This window comes from Equus caballus, chromosome 1 (assembly GCF_041296265.1).
Source record: "Equus caballus isolate H_3958 breed thoroughbred chromosome 1, TB-T2T, whole genome shotgun sequence".
Lineage (NCBI taxonomy): Eukaryota > Metazoa > Chordata > Mammalia > Perissodactyla > Equidae > Equus > Equus caballus.
Genome location: NC_091684.1, coordinates 88,290,486 through 88,314,861, shown reverse-complemented (window position 1 = coordinate 88,314,861; position 24,376 = coordinate 88,290,486). Strand labels below are relative to the sequence as shown.

Below are 24,376 nucleotides of genomic sequence, written 5' to 3'. Positions count from 1 at the left end.
TACCTTCTTACATTAACATTAATTTACATACTGATGAAAATATATTCAAATTTGCACATTTTAATATAATTACACTTATTTTTAATCTGTTAGATTTTGTTAGCAATAAAACACAGATTATGTGAAAATCTTGATTATAAGGATATAATTAATGATTTTGCTGAAATGAAGGCAAGAAAATGATTTTATTAAATATATAATAATTTATGAATTTCTATGTGTTTATTCTCATCACTTATCCAAACATTGCTAGCCAAACAACATCCCAGACGGGCTTACAAATGATCAGATTCCTCTCTCTTTGATGTTTTGCTAATCTGTAGTCATAGAAAAACCATAGCTCTATAGATATTGTTCTATTTTGTGTTGTGAAGTCTATCAAACTGGAAGGCTAGAACAAGTTTTTTTAAGACTGTTAGGTTGACTTATCACTTTTTAGCCCTGAACTAACATCTGTGCCCATCTTCCTTCACTCTATACGTGGGTCTCCACCACAGCATGGCTGACGAGTAGTGTAGGTCTGCGCCCAGGATCAGAACCCAAGAACCTGGGCCACCAAAGTGGAGCACACCAAACTTAACCACTAAGCCACGAGGCCAGCCCCATGACTTATAACTTTTAAATAACTACACGTTCAGCATATGAGCCCCAGGCCAGGCGAATGATAGGAGTGGCCAACTCCCTCACCTCTCTGGTTGGTGACACCACAGTGTTTTCTAACTTTTATTGAGTGTCACACAGGGACAGGCACCCTCCTAAGTGCTTTGTGTATTTCATTAGCCCTCACTGCAATCCTCTGAGGTAGGCACCATTCCACGTTTGGATGAGGAGGCTGGGATGCAAGAAAGGAAGTCACTCACCATGGTCATAGTGCGATGACCCGGTGAGTGGTCCTCCATCCTGACCTCTGGGACTCCAAATCCCTCTGCAAGCATCCCCTGCTGCTTCCCCCTGTCCTCTCTCCACAGCAGAGGATCACAGGCCATGTGTGCTCCCTGTTCGCTTCCTACAGACCCTTTGTTGAATGCTTTAACTGTGTCACCTGTTATATACCTCTTTAAAAATATCTGGATCAATATATCAGTTATGAATTTCAAGCTCAGTAGACAATCTAAACATACTGTATGCCATGTGCAAATAGATACTTGCTAAATTACATTTTTAGCACAATTATATTTGTGAAACCTTGTAAACAACTTAAATGCCTTATGTATTTAACTGAGTTAATAACTGAGTTAATAAACGTTAGCATAACTATTCAATGGAATATTATGGAGGAAGTGAAAATGAAGGTGATGAAGGCTCTAATAACATGAAAAATACTTCTGACAGATATGATGTTAAGTGAAAGAAGTCCCACATGAAATGACACATATCACAGTCAGAATTATGTAGAAATTAGTATGTACATGAAAACAGGCACACTCACAGAAAAAAGACAGAAAATACAATAAATGCTAATAATAGCTGTGTTTAACAGTGAGTATCAATGTATTCAAGTGATATTTTCCCTTTTTATTGAATTTTTTTCTGTTTTTAAAATGGGATTAGGTTAGTTTCATACTGAAAAAAACATTTACTTAGAATGCATTTTTTCTGAAAACGATGATAAATTTTGGCATAATTTTGTATGATATGTGAACAGGCATACCACCGAATCATTCGCATGGCATGCCTATCTCCCCCAGCATTCTTTGACAAGCCCTTCTGCGCATTCTCTAAGATGAAAGGTACCCTGGGGAGGAGGCTCTCCAAGAGTCTGCTTGCTGTTGGCAAGATGCATGTTAGAAATCATACACTTTAAGATTTGTCTTATAAGTTGGGAGGAGCAGAGCTGAAAACAACTGACAGTCTTCAGGCTTTAGTACAAACTCTGCCAACAGAAAAGTTTGCAGTAAAGGAAATACTGTCCATCAAATGCTCCCCAGGGAGACGGAGCCACACCACTTGGTCAGTGAGACTGAGAAGAAAGCAGCTTATGATCAGAACAGCTCCTTTCTTCAGTGACCTGTGCCTCTGGGCACATCATAGCTCCCAAGCCTTTAAGAGAACTGTGGCATTCTGACAGAGATGTGCCAAATTAGAAGCATACCTTGAGAACATCTGTCAATAGCTAGGAAGAAACTATGAGGAGAAGCTGGGGTGAAACTCTGCTTAAAAAACTCACCACTAGCCTCTGTTACACATCCGCTTCATCTGTGCTTGTCTTGGTTTTTAATATCAAGAACACGGAAGAGTTACTCAATGTAAGTGTCAAGAACAGGAAAGACTTACCCAATGGAAAACTCACAATCTCCTCTCTCTCTTCTCATCTCCCTTCCTCCCTTCCTTCCGGCTGAAAACCCACCGTGTGCCAGCTCCCGTGGCATGTCCTCTTCATGAGGACATGAAGTCGAATTAGATATGCCATGGCCCTCATGGAGCTTGAGATCTATACCTTCCCCCTGAAAAGGTGGTCCTCGGATAGCCGGGAAGCTTGTGGGAAATGCAGACTCTCAGGCCCCACCTTAGACCTACTGACTCAGAATCTGAATTAAAATCCAGGTTCCCCAGGTGATTTGTCAGCTAGCTGAAGGTTGAGGAGCACTGGCCTGTAAGACTCTACAAGGGCAAGCCTAATTTCTTATGAGTGTGCTTATAATAAGACAGAGGGTTGGCATTATTACTTAGCATTCATGAACTGTTTTAGCTTATTTTACAAATACCTTCTGGAAGTATATGTGACTGTCACAGTCACGAGGACAGTGATTGCCTGTGGGAGTGGAAAGTCCCTTCTGGGAGGCTTTGTGGAGGGGACAGACAGGGACGAGGAGTAGAAAGAAGAGGAAGTGGATATGAGCTTCTGAGGAGGAGTGGTCAGGAGGTCAGTAGTGTGGGCTGAGCACGTCCACATGACAGAGGGTGATGTCCTGGGCTTAGCAAACACATTTTCCAGGGATGTCATCCTGGAGGCTGCCTCTGAGCAGGATATACCTTCCCCTCAGGCTCAGAAAACCAAATCGCTTCCTCTGCTTTGTCTCCTCCACCTGCAGATGGTTGGCACAGCCTTCAAGGACACTAGAACGTGCCAGGGGCACGAGGGGCAGGAGATCCAGTGACCTCCACCTCTCCCCTCCAATGCCACTGAAAGAAGGGTTCTTATGGATTGCAGAGTTGTTTTTTCGGTTTTTTAGAGAGGGAAGTTTTATTATTTGCTGGAGTGGGCCTTCCCTCTACCTAAATAAATTAAGTTTAAGACAATATGATGTTTCAGAAAGGATGCTTCAGGAGAAAAAAGGATTTTGGAGTTTTGACCAAGGCTATGCATTCCTTGGGGGTGGCTTCGGACCTTATTGGTATCAAGAAGTGGCAGGAGTGTCCAAATTAGGAATCAGAGGCTTAGGTGTGTGGTCCTGCCTGAGTTTCCAGAATCTCCAGACACAGCCCTGAGCACATCTCCTCATTATGAGGTGTTAGACAGAGTACCTATGATCTTTTCTTCATTTCAGTCCTCTGACTTTCTGTTACACTGAGTGTAAACCAACTCTTGGCATTAGAAATTACTAGGTGGGAGAGGCACAGATGAAGATGTAGAAGTCTTCCTTCCATAGGAAACTGGATATACCCACATCATATTTTATATGTTACAACATTCTTCATGATTTTTTTGGCATGTGCAGAAAGAGTTCAAGTACCCTTATTCTAGATGGGAATAAAAACAGGGAGTTTCTTTTTCTTATAGTCTATGAAGAAACAATTCATGAACTGTGACTCTCTTGTATCTAGGAGTTGTACTCTCCAAACTAGACACAGACCATCGAGAATCAGTCAAAAGAGTCAAGTCCCAGACAAAATTCCTAAGAAAACTGAACAATCTGGAATGCGAGAGAAAATATCCAGGGCAGAGAGACAAAATCCCCTGAAAATTGTGTTGATAGATAATTGCAGGACACTTAGCACCACCATAAAGACAAACCGTGTTGCTTGCTGGAGGCATACGGCCTTCAGTCAACCTATACCACACTGGTGAGCCCACACGATGGTAAGTCCAAACCCATACTTCACATTAGGAAGGCAGAAGAGCATATTACTTTCTGAAAATTGTTGTGGATTAAATTCACATTAATTCATCTTAAGCCCATAACATCTTTTCTAGGGTGTATTGAAAAATATTTGACGATTCTGCACCAGAGACTGTAGATTCCGGCCTCTACTGAAAGTTCTGGAGGCTGACACAAAGAGCCTAAGCAGGGGCCGGCCCCGTGGCTGAGTGGTTAAGTTCACATGCTCGGCTTCGGCAGCCCAGGGTTTCGCTGGTTCGGATCCTGGGTGCGGACATGGCACCGCTCATCAAGCCATGCTGAGGTGATGTCCCACATGCCACAACTAGAAGGACCCAGAACTAAAAACACACAACCATGTACTGGGGGGCTTTGGGGAGAAAAAGGAAAAAATAAAATAAAATCCAAAAAAAAAAAAGAGCCTAAGCAATCTATGAAAGAGAGATAAGAATGGTCCCCTTCAAGAGAATGAGCAACACACGAGTCTTCAGGTCTGTATCCACTCATACTAGGCTTATTTTGATGAGGAATTACATTTTGACAGAAAAATCACTTTTATTTATATTAACACATTTTGGATGGCTTATGTATTAGTCTGTTCAGGCTGCTGTAACAAAATACCACAGGGTAGCTTAAACAACAGACGTTATTTCTCACAGTTCTGGAGGCTGCAAAGTGAAAGATCAAGGCGACAGCAGATTCGTTTTCCCAGTGCGAGCTTAATTCCTGGCTTGCAGAGCGCTGCCTTCTCACTGGGTCCTCACATGGCGGTCTGGGAAAGAGCGAAAGAGGGAGAGAGTGAGCAAGCTCTGGTCTCTCTTCCTCTTCTCACTGGGACACCAGTCCCGTCCCTGGGGCCTCACCCTCATGACCTCATCTAAACCTAATCAGCTCCAAAGGCCCCACCTCCAAATACCATCACGTCGGGGGTTAGAGCTTCAACATAAGAATTTGCGGGGATACAAACATTCAGGCAACAACTTTCAATTGGAAAAATATAACAGGAGCTAACGCTGTAGCGGGAGTTGTCGGAGCATTCCACAATACTTATCTGACAGCAAATATTCATTTACGCACTTATGGGTCACAACATTAACTATATTACTTTGGACACAAGCAACTTAGACTCACCTTTCTACTTAAAATTGCAGCTTACCATTGTCTTTAAATTAAAGTAAACCCTTAATTTGGCTTACAAGAACATCCAGAATTTAGGTTTGTTACTTTTCCAAGCCATCTTTCACCACTTTCTTTCATTTCCTCTCTCCCCATCTAACACTTTTTTCCCCTTTCTAGGATGTGTAACACCATCTCTGGCTCATAACGATTGTTCCCTCTACCTGCACGCTTTCACCAACCATCTTGTTGGTGGGTTGACGACTCCTCACCCAACCAGTCTGGCTCAAACACTGAACGTTCAGAGACGAGACAGTGCCCTCTTTATAGAGGGGCCCATGGAAAGCCGAATGAAGAACGTGACATTTGAAGCAGACTAAAAGACAAATAGAATTTCTATGGGACGAGCAGGTGGGCGTACAGAGGCCCGTGTGGCCAGATGGATTAGAAGCTGTGTTGGAGGCACAAAAACCTGACACTTGTGCCGAGAATAGACAGTCTTATATTTTACAGGCTTCCTAGGCAGTTAAACATTGATTTTCTTACCAAGAGGAATTGAGTCTAAATATTTTAGAGATCTTTTCATCTAGGGTAACTCTGAGGGCACGTGAATAATGCAAGAATAGAGTTTGGGCTTCCTGCCTCTCGCTCCAGCCTATGCTCAGGAAAGTTTATTTAATATGTTTCTTAGTTATTTTCACAGAGAACTGTCACACACATCTCCCTCAAGCTTCCCCAGAATAATTGTCAAATATGTACTAAAGGCCCGTGACACAGCAGATAACCATCTGGCCTCTGAGCCAGGTGTGTGTGTGCTCGCATGTGTGTGCGAAAGTGTGCATGTGCGCATATGTTTGCATGCATGTGCTGTGCGTGCCCTGGGACAGACCGAGTTGGAGGGGAGACCCGGTGGGGCAGGGTGAGTGAGTTGTTTCCAAACATGGGCAGCTGCTCGGTTCTGACGGTGACACACTTCTGTGGGGCTGGAGGAGTGCATTACGGTTGATATCTTAAGCCAGGATTCCCTTTCACCCACTGTGGACAGAGCTTGAAAATATCTCCAGCAGGCTTCTTTCCCAAAACGGGGAGGCAGTTCCCTTTCATGGGAAATACTGCCTATTTAAATAAAAATAAGTCCCCTGGAGGAAGAGGGGGTTTAAACTTGACGAAGGTTCATTTCCAGGGTATTTGCAAGGAAAAGAGCGCCAAGTTGCCTTTTGGAAATGTTGATATCTCACATCCCTCTGAAGGGGAGGGCGGCTGACCCAGGGAAGGTGAAGTTCTTCTCCAGCCAAGTGGCCAGTTCTTCTTGTGAGGCCTGAGGCCAGCCCAGCAGCTGGCCGCCCGGGCTGTCCCTAGGACCCTCTCCTGACAGAGCGCCCCCCCTCCCCACCTCCTGCTTCCTGCCACAGCCACTCGGGCACCTTGTCCACTCCTCAACCAGCCTTATTTTCAAGCCACCCAAAAATAACAACATTTGATACGAGGCCTCTGAAGCCTTTGGCTGGGGTCATGTTTCCAAATTCTTGACTCAAGTATTGTAAATGAGAACTCCCCCCTTTTTTTTTTTCCGGTCAGGCTATTTTTTCCCCTCTTTTTTTTTTTCTCGAGATGTTGGGAGAACCCCAACCAAGGAATCAGTGCTTAATGGGTCACAGGGTATAAATAGTAGTGTTGAGACCGTAACACAAGGCTCTTTGTACTATCATGCAACTGAACCTAAAAAAAAAAGAGAGAAAAAAGCTTCCAAACAGACCAGTGAACATACCAGCATGGGGCTCGGTGGGGGAGAGTGGCATTGCTGAGCACAAGTTACGTTCTATATTTGTCCACTCGAACATTCCACTACTGACATCTATTTACAGTCTTGCCATGTGCACAGGATACCCGATTCATTAAATATGTGTTCAAAAAAATCCCCGTGTATATTTTTGTGCTGCCGATGGTTCATAGACATAAGTTAAGCAAATAAAGTCCATATTGAAGTAGGAATGCCCAGCTCTGGGTTCATATCCCCAGCCCCTGACCCTGCCGTGATCCCTTTACTTGTCAGTTCACAGCAAGCTCTTCTCATCTGTGAAATGGGGACAAACATGCCTGTTCACTACAAGTCGGATCTAAGGGCCATATGGTGCTGCTTTGAAAATTAAGAGAGAAAATCTGTGGACTTTTCTGCTTTGAGGCTCTCTTTAAATATGAGATATTATCCTAATTAAACGAAATTTTTATCATGGGGTCAGCTCTTTGATGAAGTTAAATGGGATGATCCCCAGTATCTATTAATTTGCTATCAGTCATTGTATTTGGAGAGCCTGAGGGATGCTGAAAATTGATTAATTATGACAGGCTGACGGTATATTTCTAGGTGATTATGGCAAGCCTTGGGTGGTATTATAAGAGATGCCAATTTTTGTGTGACAGTGAAATTCATAGGCTCTAACAGAAGTACTGTTACACCAGTAGAAGGAACCCAGCTGAAGGGCATGTGACTGAGCAGCTGACAAGTGCAATAATTCTCAGAATTTTGTGGCTCAGAATGTGTGCTGGCTACTAAGAACTGGGATTTTAGAAAAAGAAAGTTCAGGTTACAAGCCTACTGGGCAGAAACTCTAACTCCTGGTGCTGGCAACATGCCCCGGGCACTCAGGGGTGGGCCAAGGTTCTGGCCATTCAGTGTCCTATGTTTAAATTCTGAGCCTGTAAGCAAAAAAAAAAAATTGTTGGAAGGGTTCCCTTACCTTTTGGAAACTGCAAAATAAAATCTCCTTTGGCAAAGAGCCTCTTTGTTTTGTGAGCTCTCCTACAGGGTTTTCTGGGCAGGATTTACCTCTGGGCTGCCATGACCCCACCTCCCCAGCTGCCTGCATGTCCATCTTCCGGTGGGTGGGATGGGGTGGGGTCGGGGGAGGGTGGGCCGGGATAACGCTCTTGTTCGAATTGTTGGATTAACCAGAAAATTAGCAGGAAAACAAAACAGTGGGGGTCAGATTAGGGTCCATGCTGTGCTGTGGAGGTGCCCCAGAGATGATTCTAGCTACTAATGAGGTTTAGTATTTCAGTAGCTGGCATTTGAATGGGGTTGCCAAGGAAGAGAAGCAAAGAAGGGTTGGGGCAGCACTGTTTGGTCCTCACACTGACACAGAACATGAGTACAGCCACAGTTGATACCAAGGACCTCACATCAAGCACGTACTAGGTAGCAGACGCAGTACTGAGCACTTTACGTGGGGTATCTCATTCAATATGCACAACTCCCTAAGAGACTGGTGCTATTCTTAGGACCAGTCTACATAAGGGAACAGAGCTTTAGACAATAACTTGTCCAAGATTACATAGCTACTTGCATAATACATCTTGGAGGCTGAATTTGAAGCCAGACTTTTTGATGTCAAAAGCCAGGCTATTACTGACTTTGTTAAACTTCCTTCCTTTCCTACACCTCTCACCCTAAGCCTAGCGCAAGGCATCTAGGACACAGGAATATCTCTGGGGAGTAAAATCAAAGAAGCCTCAGGGATGAAAGGTCACAGTCTCATACAGACCTCAAAAGTGGCCCTGGAGGAGAGGGCTGCTGGCTCCTGGCTTCTTTCCATGCTGTAAGTTCCCGGGAACATCTGAACAGCCTATTCAATTCAAGTTTCCACCACAAGGAAAAGGTTTCCATGTGCCGGGCCTTCCTCGCCTTCTCCACACATGCACCAGCCTGCTGTCGGCGGGAAGCAGAATTGCTGCAAGAGCTGGCCTCTATTCCGTGCACGGTACACCAAGAATGCTGCCTGGGCCTGGAGCTCGTGGCCTTGGAGGTGAGATCTGAGCTTACTCTCTATCTCGGCCATAAATTGATGAAAAGAAAATCTGCATTTCATGACATTTGTGCACACCCACGAAACAGTACCTAAAAGTACCCTAATTGGTAAAGATAAAAAGCAAGCCTGTTTTCATTTGCTTAATTTGGTCCTCCGATTTCAAAAGCATGCACTCTGCATCTTGGCCTCCCGGGGGCCACTCTGGCCAACTTCCTCAAGCCACTATGACTCCAGACCTCGACTCTTAGATGTTGAACTTTGAGACACAAACTTCTAACCCTAAATCACGCCGCCCTCTGCTCCTGCCAAGAATTCCTGAAGGAAGAGAAAGAGCTCTGGAATCTCTACCCTCTTCCAGCCCAATTCACCACAGCATCCTTGAGCAAATCCCCTAACTGGCTATTTCAGATGCTTCCCTCTGATTTCTTGCTCCCGTTTCAGTTCTGAAAATCTGTTTATGCCTTCTCTGGTAGACTGAGAGCTTCCTGAAGGCCTGGACAATGTCTTGCTCCTTTTTGCCGTGGCACCTGGCGCAGTGCCTAGTACACGTCACCGAGTCGCACATACCGAATGGGAGTCAGTGAAGGAACGAATGAACAGCGGTACTTGTGCAGCACAAATTCCAAACGTCCTTGGGGTGAACAACCGAGTATGTCTCCTGAGCACCCAGAACACCTTGGCCCCAGTCTGCTCAGCCCTACCTGGCACCTGGGCAGCCTGGCCCATTTCCTGTCTGACGTGATTTTGCATCACCTACTGCCATCCTTGCCTAACCCTGGGGGTTGCAGAGGAGGGCAAAAGTTCTTCTTTTCCCCCTGAGGCGTGTCCCAGCTCAGCAGCTAGTCATTTTTCTTCACTTATCTAGGCATTTATCATCTTCTGACCGGATACATCCTGCTCTCGTTTGCATAAATGAACCATATTGGCAGTCTTGGAGTCTTCTTCCATGTCCCCTTCCCATCCATGCCCTAAATCAGATCAGTCTCCAAGCCTTATCAACTCCTTCTTTGAAACGTCTCGTCTGCTAGCTCCTTCTCTGCAGCCATCCTGGTCCAGTTCCTTGAAACGGGAGTATGTAATCTAATGGGCTGTCAGCAGCCTTAACTCATCGCACCCCCTGTTCCATTTGTTATCAATGCCTCTGCCAGGGCTGGCTTCCTCACACGCCGCTGTCATCACAGACCCCTCCTGGACTCCAGGCGCCTCCCTGTGCATGAGTTTCTGGGCCCGTGGAAGTCCCATCTTACCCTATTTAGTCAAACTTCATTTCCCATTACCACCCAGTAATTATCCTTCAGGTACGGAGTCACAAATTCTTCTTCTTGGTTCCAAAATAGACGACACTAATTTCTGCTCCCCCCGAAGTCGTCCCCTTGTCTCCCCTCTGGTGTGCCTCCTCATAGGCCTCACTCGAGTCCACTTTCTCCATGAAACCTCCCTTTTTCCTTCCTCTCTTGCTTGGCCCACTCCTTTCTTTGAACTAAGCACCCAAAGTGCAGATCAGGCTGCTCTGCAGCTGCTTAAATGCTCTTAGATCTGATCCGTAATCTACTGTGCGCTAGCTTGAAATTTCCAAATAGATTCTGAGTTCTTTGAGAACAAGCTCTAAATCTTATTTACCTCATCATAGAACGTGTTGGAGGGAAGAACTTACAGAAATTGTGTAATATGCTTATGGTTATGATTGACTGGTCTTTGCTAAGGAAAATTAGGAACGTGTTAGTTAAGAAATATTAGACATATTTCATTTGGGAAAAATTAGAGTTTGTAATGGGAATTTTGTTTCCATTGGCTACTGCTGTTTATTCCTCTCCTTTCTGCGTTTTCTTTCTCCTCTTCCTTCGTGGTCATCAAGTCTCTCTCTCTTGTGGTCCAGTCCTTTTTCTGTAGGCTACAAGACTGCTAGACCTTTAAAAAATTCTAACAATCTACAATCCTCAGTGCCTTAATGTATAGGATGCATACAATAAACGTTTGTCAGATGAATTAATTCATGAAACTTCTGGTATCTAGAATCCATAAAATCTCACAGTATTTAAGCCAAATGCCTCCTCCTTTGTTCTTAACGCCTAAACACCCGCCTTTCAATATTTAGTCCCCTCAGCACTTTAGCCATTGCTTTGTTTTTCTCTGTTTTCTCATCTTTCTTCCACCTCTATTCTGCCCTATTCAATCTTCCAGCATCCTCTTAAGAGTGATTATTTGGTTTTGAAAATATCCTCTTATGCAATAAAGTTCCATGATTATTAATTACAATTGTTGGACATTACCGTATTTGCTACAGCAAGAGGCAATCCAGCGAGATGAATCAGTGTGAAATTGCAATGTATGAAATGACCTCTGCATACTCTAAGAAAAAATTTAACCTATTAATAAGAGATGAAATTGTTGGTGCATTTGTTATTAGAATCTCCAAAGGTGATTACACATATTTCTAAAAATCACCTTGCTTTCTGGATTGGAGCTGCAGAGTCAAGGTATGCGCAGTCATTGATACTTCCCCTAAAGCACTCTGTGTTGACTTTGACCACCACCCCACATCTACAATGGGGCTCCGAATGGAAGTTAATAATGTCACACATCAGACACTGCGTGTTGTTTGATCACACTGCTACATGCCACAACAGAGCTAAAGAACCTGCAAGGGGGGGCCAGCCTGGTGGTGTGTAGTTAAGTTCGTGCACTCCACTTCGGTGGCCCAGGGTTCGCAACCCGCAGACCTGCACACTGCTTATGAAGCCATGCTGTGGCAGTGCCCCACATACAAAATAGAGGAAGACTGGCATGGATGTTAGCTTAAGACAATCTTCCTCAAGCAAAAAGAGGAAGACTGGCAACAGATGTTAGCTCAGGGCCTAAAAAGTATCTATAAGAGTGCCCCTTGAGAAAACCTAGTAGAAATCAGGGAGAGAAGATAAGAAATATTCCATAGGATATTCAACTCCATGCATAGACAGTATGTATTTTAAAACTAATAATTTATGTTGTCTTTGTGATAACAATTCCACATCTTATTTGGCATAGCAATCACCACAATTGATTCATAAAAGGAAAATTGCCTAATCAATGGACTAGAAATACAGTCACTGTGAATATAAATTCTTTCCTCTTCTAATGATCCCAAGCTAATCATTTCAGCTCTTCTGGCTCGTTTTCCTGATTACACCGGGAGAATAAAGACAACAGGTGCACGTGACTCCTATATTAGCAAACTAAGCATGAAAAACGAGAAGAAACTGGTGGGTAAATGAAGGGCTGGCAGGATTTGTATGATGGCAAATCCTAATAGTGTCACATCTTAACTAATATTCCCTGTACTGATAGGACCTCCAAAAGTGTTGCTTGTAAATACTGAAAAACAGTGATAAAAAGAAGACAGGATTTAGAGTCAGAAGTCTGGATTTAAATAGAGGCTTCACTTAGGAAGCGTGTAACTTTAAGCAAGTCTCTTGACTTTTCTTTGCCTCAGTTTTCTGTTCTGTAAAAAGGTTTCTAACACTTTTGTTTTGTAGGCCATTATGAGGATTAAATGACTTGAGCGAAGCAAAAGGCTTTGCAAATCAAAGTACTGTGTTAGTATTCTGTAGAGTCATTTCTCGTCTGCATAACTTAGAATGACATGCCTGTTTGTGTAGTAGCACCCTTATTTAATGCCAGCAACGTTTTTTGCCCCAAATGCCTCTCTTCCCAGGCCAGAATGATAATCAGACGATAGAAAAGCTGCTTTTTTCTCCTATAGTCTCAGGTCCAGCATGGTATGCTGGTTCCTTCAGCACAACGTTGACATGTGTCTGCTCAAACAGTGGGAGATCCTGGCCCAGTGACTGATGGGAATGCCAAGCATACGCGGCCAAGCTGGGCTGACCAGCACGTGATCCCCCCACCCTGTATGCAGAGAAAATGTGCAAGAAGATTCAGTGTACTTTTCAGCGAGGGTGTGTTCTCCCTCCCTGGCATTCTGTGTGACATGCCTGTGCCAGTAACTGCAATGGCAGCACGGTGGAGAGGGAGGTGGCACAGACAGAGGGAGGGCTGAGGGAGGCATTTTATAGCGTGTTAAGATAGAAGTCCTGCCACTTCAGTTTTTTTCTTTTTTTAATAAAAACAAATTACAGATCAGAATCTCAGAGACAACCCCCTCACCTGGGTTGTCCCAAGACGTCTTCAAGCCACCTTCCTCCTGCGTTCCTCATCCCTGCCAAGCCATCCCAATCAGAACAGTGTGAGTCACTCTCCTCAGCTTCGAGTGGCTCCCAGTGGCATCCCACAGCCTTCCCGTGCCTTAACAGTTGCAAAGCTGGCTGCTATGAGTTCAGTCCTGGTGATCACGCCCTCCATGGCAGAGGGGCAAACAGATCAGGAACAAGGAAGTCTGAAGCCAGCACACATCTCGCAGGCTGCCAGTCACCACCTCGCCCCTCCTGCTGGCCTGACTCTGCCCTGACATCCAAGTGGGGAGGACTCCTCCTTCCGGATAGCTGTTCTCTCTTGAGATTAGTACTGTTGCCTGTGACCCCCCCAGGCTGGGACTGCTCTGAGGTTATCTCCCAGCATCCAGTCCACCCCTCAGCAACTGTGTAGCAGTCACTCATTTTGCTGGGATCGATCCTACCCCTGACTCCAGGGAAAACCCCTACCTAGATGCCAGTCAGGGCAATGCCATCCTTTTGCCCTGGGGTTGGTTAGGGTATGGGTAGACCTAACCCAGTCGGAGCAGGCTTGTCCCTTGGCCACATGATGATGTCAGGATCGACCAATCAGAGAGAAGCTTGGTGTGCCTTTTCCCCTGTTCCAGAAGGGATGCTCTGCTCTCTTTCCTCTTGGATGCGAATGAGGAAGTGTGTCAGCCATCTTAGAGTCACTAGAGAAGCATGCCTGAAGATAACACCAACACAGGGAAGGTAGAGCCAAGAGAACCAGGGATAGATGAGGCTCTAACCTGAAGTGAGTCAGACCTGAGGCCAGCCTGCCTGTGGATCTCTCAGTTCCAAGAGCCAATAAGTTCCCTTTATAGTTTAAGCCTGTTTGAATAGGATTTTTTTGTGACTTTGCACTTGAAAGCATCATAGCTGCCAGAAGCATCATGGTGGGGAGGCCAGGGGAGGAGGAGAAGGGAACTTAGAAAGTGGCCGTGATGGCTAATTTTATGTGTCAGGTTGGCTAGGCCATCACACCCAGTTGTGTGGTCAAACACCAAACTAGATGTTGCTGTAAAGGTAATTTTTAGATGTGATTAACATTTAAATCAGTAGACTTTGAGTCAAGCAGATTCCCCTCCAAAATGTGGGTGAAACTCATCCAATCCTTTGAAGGCCTTAAGAGCAAAGACTGAGGCTTCCTGAAGAAGGAGGAATTTGCCTCAAGACTGCAACGTAGAAATCCCGCCTGCGTTTCCAGCTTGCAGATTTCAGACTCAAGACTGCAACGTTCGTCTATGAGATTCCAGCCTGCTAGCCTGCTCTAAGATTTTGGACTTGCCAGCCCCCACAATGGCATGAGCCAATTTATTAAAATAAACATGTGTCTATCTACCCATCTATCTGAAGTACATATATATATGTATATCCTATTGCTTCTGTTTCTCTGAAGAACACTGACTAATACAATGGCATAAGACTTGTCTACTAGGCTGGGGCAAACACTGGTTCAACTGATTTCGTGGCAAAGTCTGATTTGGGAGATGATGGTGGGGAGCCCTCAGGCTCTGAGAGTCTCAGGCACCATCTAGCAAGTGGTTGGCACCCTGGAGCCCAAAGAGATGCAGAGACTCAACAGGTGAGCACGGCATGATGACAGGGAACCCAGGACAGAAAGCCATCCCCTAGGAGATGTTGGGACTGAAACCAGGCAAGCAGCAGAGTCCGTAACACTGCACTGGGGCTTAAAGTAGACCTCCAGTCCTAGAGGAGACCCAGGGTGGGGGCAGGGCAACCAAGTAGAACTGAAGGGTGGGACCAAGGCAGAGCCCCGTCCTGTGGAATTGGCCGACATGGGCCAAGAAAGAGAGGGAGTAGTTGAGAGCTGTGACAGAGGGGCCATGGAGCCTTCTAGAAGCCTTCCCTAGGGACAATGGTCCTAGGACCAGGCAGGTAAGGAGACTCAGGGAGTCACATGGAAACTCAGTGGTGCAAGATGCTCCTGGGACTGAGAGAGGCACTCAGAAGTCCTTCTTCATGCCTCGATTGGTCTGGGGACTAGGGTAGACATGACCCTTCATAGTGGGACCCAGGAGCCCAGGGCAGAGGAGTTTTAGCATCTCTTCCTCTAGGCAGCGCCCCCTGCTCCCGCTCTCTCTGTAGAGTGACCCTGTCTTCCCCCAGCCTCCATGGTGACTTATAAATACATCTATTGTGGCTCAAGGGAAACAAAGCAGCAGACAGTTGCTCCCATATTAATAATCCCACATGAAATCTTTAGCACGCACTGAAATAAGACACTCTTACTTTTACAGACCCCCTTTACAACACCTTACATATGTTAGTAGAAGGGACCCAGTCTATTGTCAGATCGGCCCAAAGGAATCATCTTCCTTAGGCAGCTGTATTCAGACTTCTTTGTCTCTGGTGGCCTTCCGAGAGGGACTAGGGTGAAGGGCAGCTTACCTGCAGGTTCTCAGAGCCTCGCTGGGAAGAAGTCTACAGTTTCTCCTGGGGCCTTTGACCTCCTGGCTCCCACCGAGGACCCCATAGCAAACCTCAGCACAGCATTTCTGCAAGGCAGTGACTTGCACCTGCACCAAAGCCTGAGAACCAGCTGCCAGAAAACGCTGCATCCTTGGGATGAGCTTGCGATTTGGGAGAACACTCTTGGAAAAATAGTTTACAGCTGGTCAGAGCAAAGTTAATCAGTGGAGTTGTCCAGAAATTGGTCTCAGTCTTGATATTTTTATAAATTACACGTAAGGGGAAGTAAGGCCCTAACCTCATGACTAAGGTAAAGCTTCTATGGATAGAGAAATCTCAAGTTAAACAGTAAAAGTAGGCATTTTTCTGTTACTTTGGAGTTTACAGTGCATTTTCATGTTTACAATCCTACACTGTAAGTATCAGTATTCCCTCCATACTTGACGTGTGGTGAGTGATACGTACATTTAGCTAATTTAGAATAAAGCTGGCCTTAGCCCTTGCTGCTAGAGAGCGACAGAACCAGAAGTGAAGCATCCTCAGGCTTCTCCAAGCCAACCTCTCTCTGCCTTCTAGAACATGGTGGTCTTCTTTTTCCTCTCTCCCAGGGCCAAGGATGCACCAGAGCTCCCCACAACAGGGCTGACAGAAACTGGGCAGAGGAGAACCATGCAGACTTGCAACTGAAGCCTGCAGGGCAGAGTTCGCAGGGCACAAGAAGGACAAGAGCTGGAAATCCACGCCATGGGGTGGTGGGGGAAGGCTCCATGCAGGAGGGGATTTGGCTAGAGAACTCTGGAGTTGGCGGGGGGAATTGTGGGGGTTAAATAGGCATTTAAAGAAGGACTATCAGAGTCCATCCATAGAGGACCCACAGGGAGACCTGAGGGTGAGATGTCAGGTGCTGTGTGATGGAAGAGGGGATGAGGTGGTCCACCCCCCACCCCGCCCGCTGATGCTTCCAGTTTGGGGATAATTAGACTACGTTTGTTATGTAACCGTGCCAAGGAGACTTGAGACCTCACTTCACCGAGCCCTCACAGTAAACATAAGAAATAGGCACTATTACCATCCCCATTCTGCAGAGGAGGAGGCCGAGGTTTAGAGACATCGGAGAACTCACTCAAGGTCACAGCCAAGCTGCAGGCGAGCTGGGCTCTGAATGAAGCCAGTTGTGCCTTTAACCATTTTAACACTGTTCTTAGCAGAACCTTTCAATAAAAGAACTGTTGCTGCAACCTGCTGTGAACCAGTTTCTACGACCACCTGGGGAGCTGTCAGGTGAGTCAGGCCCCCCTTCCGTTCTCCCCCCAAGCCAGGAGAAGGTGGACAGCCTTCTGAACCCACTTGTGGTTCAGCCATCAGAACCCATTCCCACCACCGCTGTGGGCCAATCTGAGCAAGGCTGTCACCACCCCACCCCCAAGGAGAACCTGCTAGCGCCTGCTTCCTCCTGCTTTATCGGACCTCCCCCAGCCCCCACCCCTGGAAAAGCATCTTGGGATATATCGCCCTTCTGATCCAGACTCTGGTGTGGTTAGTTAGCATATGCTCCTGACCATTTCTTCCTGGCTTTTCTGATCTGAGTCCGTCTGCATGGACCCCCTTGCCTAGCTAAACAGTATCTGTAGGATCCTTGTGCTCGTTTTACATCCCAAGACCCATCCCATCCAGCTGAGCTCTGTGCCTTGCCCCAGTGCCTTCTGGTGGGCCCTGCCCTGTGGCTGGCCCCTCTCAGTTTCCTCCTCCATGCAGCCCTCCTGGGCGCTTTCTCTCCAGATAGACTGACAGTTTTCCACTGTATCTTATAAACACATTTTTATAGCTCTTTTCTTACTGTTTATTATTTTTCACCAGACTACCCTCATTAAAATTAGAGACTAAATTCATTCCTTTAACAAATATTTACTGAGAACATTCAATATGCCACACAATATAGTGACACAGGGGGATGCTTTGCCCTGCCTCACAGAGTTTACCTTCTAGGGCATGCAGGGGTTGGTGGCGGGGGGGGGGACACAAAAAGTTATAAACCAGTACATAGATGCAATGTCTGATGGGGAAAAAGTGCAAGGAGGAAAAATAAAACAGGGATGGGGACTATAGAATGGGGGGTAGGTTGGGATGGTTATTTTATATAGGGTATGTTGTAGGCTGAATAATAGCCCCCCAAAGATGCCCATGTCCCAATACCCTGAACCTGTGTGTATGTGATGTCACTTGGTAAAGGGACTTTGCAGGTTTGATTAAGTTTAGCATTTCCAGATGAAGGGATTTTCCTGAACTACTCAGCTGGTCCCAGTGCAAAGACTAGAGTCCTTATAAGAGGGAGGCAGGGCACCTGCCCTGTGGCCGAGTGGTTAAGTTTGTGAGCTCTGCTTCTTCAGCCTGGGGTTTTGCCAGTTCGGATCCTGGGTGCGGACATGGCACCACTCATCAGGCCATGCTGAGGTGGCGTACCACATGGCACAACCAGAGGCACTCACAACTAGAATATACAACTATATACTGGGGGACTTTGGGGAGAGGAAGAAGAGGGGAAAAAAAGATTGGCAACAGTTGTTAGTTCAGTAGCCAATCTTTTTTTTTTTTTTTAAAAAAAGCATCTAAAAAAGGAGGGAGGAGGGAGGAGATGTGATGATGGAAGCAAGAGGTTGGAGTGATGCAAGGAAGGGGCCACAGGCCAAGGAATGTGGGCAGCCTCTAGAAGCCAGAAAAGGCAAGGAAACAGATTCTCCCCTGAAGCTTCCAGAAGGAACCAGCCGTGTCAACATCTTAATTTTAGACTTCTCACATCCTGAACTGTAAGATAATAATTTTGTATTGTTTTAAGCCACTAAATTTGTGGTAATTGGTTACCACAGCGATAGGAAATAATACAGGGCGTCCAAGGAAGACCTCACTGATATGAGGACATTGGAGCAGAGACCTGAAGGAAACAGGGAGAGAGCTATGCATACCTCTTGGAAGAGCATTCCAAGCAGAGAAGAGCAAATGGAAAGGCCCTGAGGCAGGAGCATGCCTAGCAAGGTCAAGAAATCGCAAGGAAGCCAGTGCAGCTGAGATGCAACGAGCAAGAATACAGGCCAGGCACCAGCAGCCTGAAGCCCCCCTGTGACAGCCCCCACGGCAGAGGGGGGAATCCAAAGGACCACTGTGACTACGAGGAGGGGCCCAGGCCCAGTTAGCAACTGTGGATAGGGTTCCTGGTTGGTGCAGTATAAACAGCTGCTCCCCCACCACAGCAGCAGAAACAAGTGAAAGGAGCAACTAAACTCTATCTCTATGCGGAGGCACAAATCAACAACATCAAGCAATATGAAAAAATACATTAAATCTCCAGAACAGAAGGAAAATAACAAATACACAGAAAACAATCCCAAAGAAAATGAGATATATAACCTAAATGATGATGACTTCAAAACAGCCATCATTAAAATACTCAATGAGTTAAGAGAGAATTCTGACCGACAACTCAACGAGTTCAGGAGCTATGTCACAAAAGAGTTTGATACGATAAAGAAGAACCAAACAGAAATATTGGAAATGAAGAACACAATAGAGGAGATTAAGAAAAATCTAGATGCACTGAACAGTAGGGCTGATAATATGGAGGAAAGAATTAGCAATTTGGAAGATGGCAATATAGAATTGCTGCAGGCAGAGGAGGAGAGAGAAGTAAGACTAAAAAGAAATGAAGAAACTCTCCGAGAATTATCAGACACAATTAGGAGATGCAACGTAAGGATTATAGGTATACCAGAGGGAGAAGAGAAGGAGAAAGGGGCAGAAAGCCTATTCAAAGAAATAATGGCTGAGAACTTCCCAAATCTGGTGAGAGAGATGGATCTTCAGGTGACAGAAGCCAATAGATCTCCAAACTTTATCAATGCAAGAAGACCAACTCCACGGCATATAGTAGTGAAGCTAGCAAAAGTCAACGACAAGGAGAAAATACTAAGGACAGCCAGGCAAAAGAAACTAACCTACAAAGGAACCCCCATCAGGCTATCAGCAGATTTCTCAGCAGAAACTTTACAGGCTAGAAGAGAGTGGAATGATATATTCAAAAATCTGAAGGACAAAAACCTACAGCCGAGAATTCTCTACCCAGCGAAAATATCCTTCAAATACAATGGAGAAATAAAAACTTTCCCAGATAAACAAAAATTAAGGGAGTTCATTGCCACAAAACCTCCTCTTCAGGAAATCCTCAGGAAAACCCTCATTCCTGAAAAATCCAAAAAAGGAAAGGGGCTACAAAACCAAGAGCAGAGGAGATAAGTAGAAGGACAACAACAGAGAGTAGCAGCTCTCCATCAGAACAGATTAAACCATGGGACAAGAAACAAAGGAAATTGAAGAAAACCGGAAAACAAGACACAAAATGGTAGTGGTAGGCCCCCACATCTCAATAATCACTCTAAATGTAAATGGATTGAACTCCCCAATCAAAAGACACAGAGTGGCAGGATGGATCAAAGAACAAGACCCAACAATATGCTGCCTCCAGGAAACACACCTCAGCCCCAAAGACAAACACAGACTCAGAGTGAAGGGATGGAGGACAATACTCCAAGCTAATAATGAACAAAAGAAAGCAGCTGTCGCTATACTAATATCAGACAAGGTAGATTTCAAAGCAAAACAGATAAAGAAAGACAAAGAGGGACAGTATATAATGATAAAAGGGACTCTCCACCAAGAAGACATAACACTTATAAATATACACGCACCCAACACAGGAGCACCAAAATTTGTAAAGCAACTCTTAATAGAACTAAAAGAAGACATCAACAACAATACAATAATAGTAGGGGACCTCAACACCCCATTAACACCAATGGACAGAACATCCAGACAGAAAATCAACAAGGAAATAATAGAATTAAATGAAAAATTAGACCAGATGGACTTAATAGATATATATAGAACACTTCATCCAAAAACAGCAGGTTACACATTCTTCTCAAGTGCACATGGAACATTCTCAAGGATTGACCATATTTTGGGAAACAAAGCAAGCATCAATAAATACAAGAGAGTTGAAATAATATCAAGCATCTTTTCTGATCATAATGCTATGAAACTAGAAATCAACTACAAGAAAAAAGCAGAGAAAGGTGCAAAAATGTGGAGACTAAACAACACGCTCCTGAACAAACAATGGATCATTGAAGAAATTAAAGAAGAAATCAAATATTATCTGGAGACAAATGAAAATGAGAACACGACATACCAAATCATTTGGGATGCAGCAAAAGCAGTCCTAAGAGGGAAATTCATCGCAATACAGGCTCACCTCACTAAACAAGAAAAAGCTCACATAAGCAACCTCAAACGACACCTAACAGAACTAGACAAAGAAGAACAAACAAAGCCCAGAGTCAGTAGAAGGAGGGAAATAATAAAAATAAGAGCAGAAATAAACGATATTGAAACAAAAAAGACAATAGAAAGGATCAATGAAACAAAGAGTTGGTTCTTCGAAAGAATTAACAAAATTGACAAACCTTTAGCCAGACTCACCAAGAAAAGAAGAGCGAAATCGCAAATAAATAAAATTAGGAATGAGAGAGGAGAAATCACAACAGATACCAATGAAATACAAGAGATCATAAGAGAATACTATGAAAAACTATATGCCAACAAATTGAACAACCTGGAAGAAATGGACAAATTCCTAGACTCCTACAATCTCCCCAAACTAAATCAGGAAGAAATGGAGAATCTGAATAGGCCAATCACAATTAAGGAAATAGAAACGGTAATCAAAAACCTCCCCAAAAATAAGAGTCCAGGACCGGATGGCTTCTCTGGAGAATTCTACCAAACATTCAAAGAAGACTTAATACCTATTCTTCTCAAACTGTTCCAGAAAATTGAGAAAGATGGAATACTCCCTAACACATTCTATGAAGCCAACATCACTCTGATCCCCAAACCTGACAAGGACAACACAAAGAAGGAGACCTACAGGCCGATATCACTGATGAACATAGATGCAAAAATCCTCAACAAAATTTTGGCAAACCGAATACAGCAATACATCAAAAAGATTATACACCATGATCAAGTGGGATTTATACCAGGGACACAGGGATGGTTCCACATCCACAAGTCAATCAACGTGATACACTACATCAACAAAATGAAAAACAAAAACCACATGATCATCTCAATAGATGCAGAGAAAGCATTCAACAAGATCCAACACCCATTTATGATAAAAACCCTCAATAAAATGGGTATAGAAGGAAAGTACCTCAACATAATAAAGGCCATATATGACAGACCCACAGCCAACATCATACTCAATGGACAAAAACTGAAAGCCATCCCTCTGAGGACAGGAACAAGACAAGGGTGCCCACTTTCACCACTCCTATTCAACATAGTACTGGAGGTGCTGGCCAGAGCAATTCAGCAGGAAAAAGAAATAAAAGGAATCCAAATAGGTAACGAAGAAGTAAAACTCTCGTTGTTTGCAGACGACATGATCTTATATATAGAAAACCCCAAAGAATCCATAGAAAAACTATTAGAAATAATCAACAACTACAGCAAAGTAGCAGGGTATAAAATTAACGTGCATAAATCAGTAGCATTTCTATACACTAACAATGAACTAACAGAAAAAGAACTCAAGAACTCAATCCCATTCACAATCTCAATGAAAAGAATAAAATACCTTGGGATAAACTTAACCAAGGAAGTGAAGGATCTATACAATGAAAACTACAAGACTTTCTTGAAAGAAATTGACGATGACATAAAGAGATGGAAAGACATTCCATGCACATGGATTGGAAGAATAAACATAGTTAAAATGTCCATACTACCTAAAGCAATCTACAGATTCAACGCTATCCCAATCAGAATCCCAAGAACATTCTTCACAGAAATTGAACAAACAATCCTACAATTCATATGGGGCAACAAAAGACCGCGAATTGCTAAAGCAATCCTGAGCAAGAAAAACAAAGCCGGCGGAATCACAATCCCCGATTTCAAAACATACTACAAAGCTACAGTGATCAAAACAGCATGGTACTGGTACAAAAACAGGTCCACAGATCAATGGAACAGAATTGAAAGCCCAGAGATAAAAACCACACATCTATGGACAGCTAATCTTCGACAAAGGAGCAGAGGGCCTACAATGGAGAAAAGAAAGTCTCTTCAACAAATGGTGCTGGGAAAACTGGACAGCCACATGCAAAAGATTGAAAATTGACCATTCTTTTTCACCACACACCAAAATAAACTCAAAATGGATCGAAGACCTAAAGATTAGGCCTGAGACAATAAGTCTTTTGGAAGAGAATATAGGCAGTACACTCTTTGACATCAGTTTCAAAAGAATCTTTTCGGACACTATAACTCCTCAGTTGAGGGAAACAATAGAAAGAATAAACAAATGGGACTTCATCAGACTAAAGAGCTTCTTTAAGGCAAGGGAAAACAGGATTGAAACAAAAAAACAGCTCACTAATTGGGAAAAAATATTTACAAGCCACTTATCCGACAAAGGGTTAATCTCCATAATATACAAAGAACTCACACTGCTTAACAACAAAAAAACAAACACCCCGATCAAAAAATGGGCAGAGGACATGAACAGACATTTCTCAAAAGAAGATATGAATATGGCCAATAGACACATGAAAAGATGTTTATCATCGCTAATCATCAGGGAAATGCAAATCAAAACTACACTAAGATATCACTTTACACCCGTTAGATTGGCAAAAACATCCAAAACCAAGAGCGACAAATGTTGGAGAGGTTGCGGAGAAAAAGGAACCCTCATACACTGTTGGTGGGAATGCAAACTGGTACAGCCACTATGGAAAACAGTATGGAGATTTCTCAAAAAGTTAAAAGTAGAAATACCCTATGACCCAGCCATCCCATTACTGGGTATCTATCCTAAGTACCTGAAATCAGAAATCTCAAGAGTCCGTTGCACCCCTATGTTCATCACAGCATTATTTACAATAGCCAAGACGTGGAACCAACCTACATGCCCAGAAACTGATGATTGGATAAAGAAGATGTGGTATATATACACAATGGAATACTACTCAGCCATAAAAAAAGACAAAATTGGCCCATTCACAGCAACGTGGATGGACCTCGAGGGTATTATGTTAAGCGAAATAAGCCAGTCAGAGAAAGACGAACTCTATATGACTCCACTCATAGGTGGAAGTTAGTATACTGATAAGGAGATCTGATCGGTGGTTACCAGGGAAAAGGGAGGGGTGGGGGAGGGCACAGAGGGGGAAGTGGTGTACCCACAACATGACTAACAAAAATGTACAACTGAAATCTCACAAGGTTGTAATCTATCATAACATTAATAAAAAAATAAAATAAAATAAAAGTATCTGAAAAAAAAAAAAAAAGAATACAGGCCAGGTCTGAGAGGTAGCATGGCCTTGCATGCCATGTAGGGACCTTGTATTTGACTCTAAATGAGATAAAAAAGCGTCGAAGGGGTTTGAACTAAGGAGAAGCAAGATCAGACCAATATTTATAAGGTTTATTGTGGCTGCTGAATTGAGAATAAACTGCAGAGGACAAGGGCAGAAGCTGGAAGACCAGGTAGGAAGCTTCTGCAATATTTTAGACAAGAGATGTTGGTGGCTTCGACCAGGTTGCAAGAGGTGACCAGGTTCTGAATAGATTTTTGAAAGTAGAGCCAAGAGGATCTGCTGAGAGATTGGATGGAGGGTGTGTGAGAAAAACCGGAGTCAGAGAGCATTCCAGGGGCTGCGGCCCAAGC

At 44.2% G+C, this 24,376-nt stretch overlaps 1 long non-coding RNA gene across 1 annotated transcript; it reads right to left on the bottom strand.

Moving 5' to 3' along the window:
* Positions 1-4,575: 4,575 nt before the first annotated feature.
* Positions 4,576-9,964, bottom strand: LOC111771161 (uncharacterized). The gene is made up of 2 exons (XR_011437773.1): positions 8,699-9,964; positions 4,576-4,812 (listed from the first exon to the last, which is right to left on the bottom strand). It is a non-coding gene; the product is annotated as an uncharacterized lncRNA (long non-coding RNA).
* Positions 9,965-24,376: the final 14,412 nt, after the last annotated feature.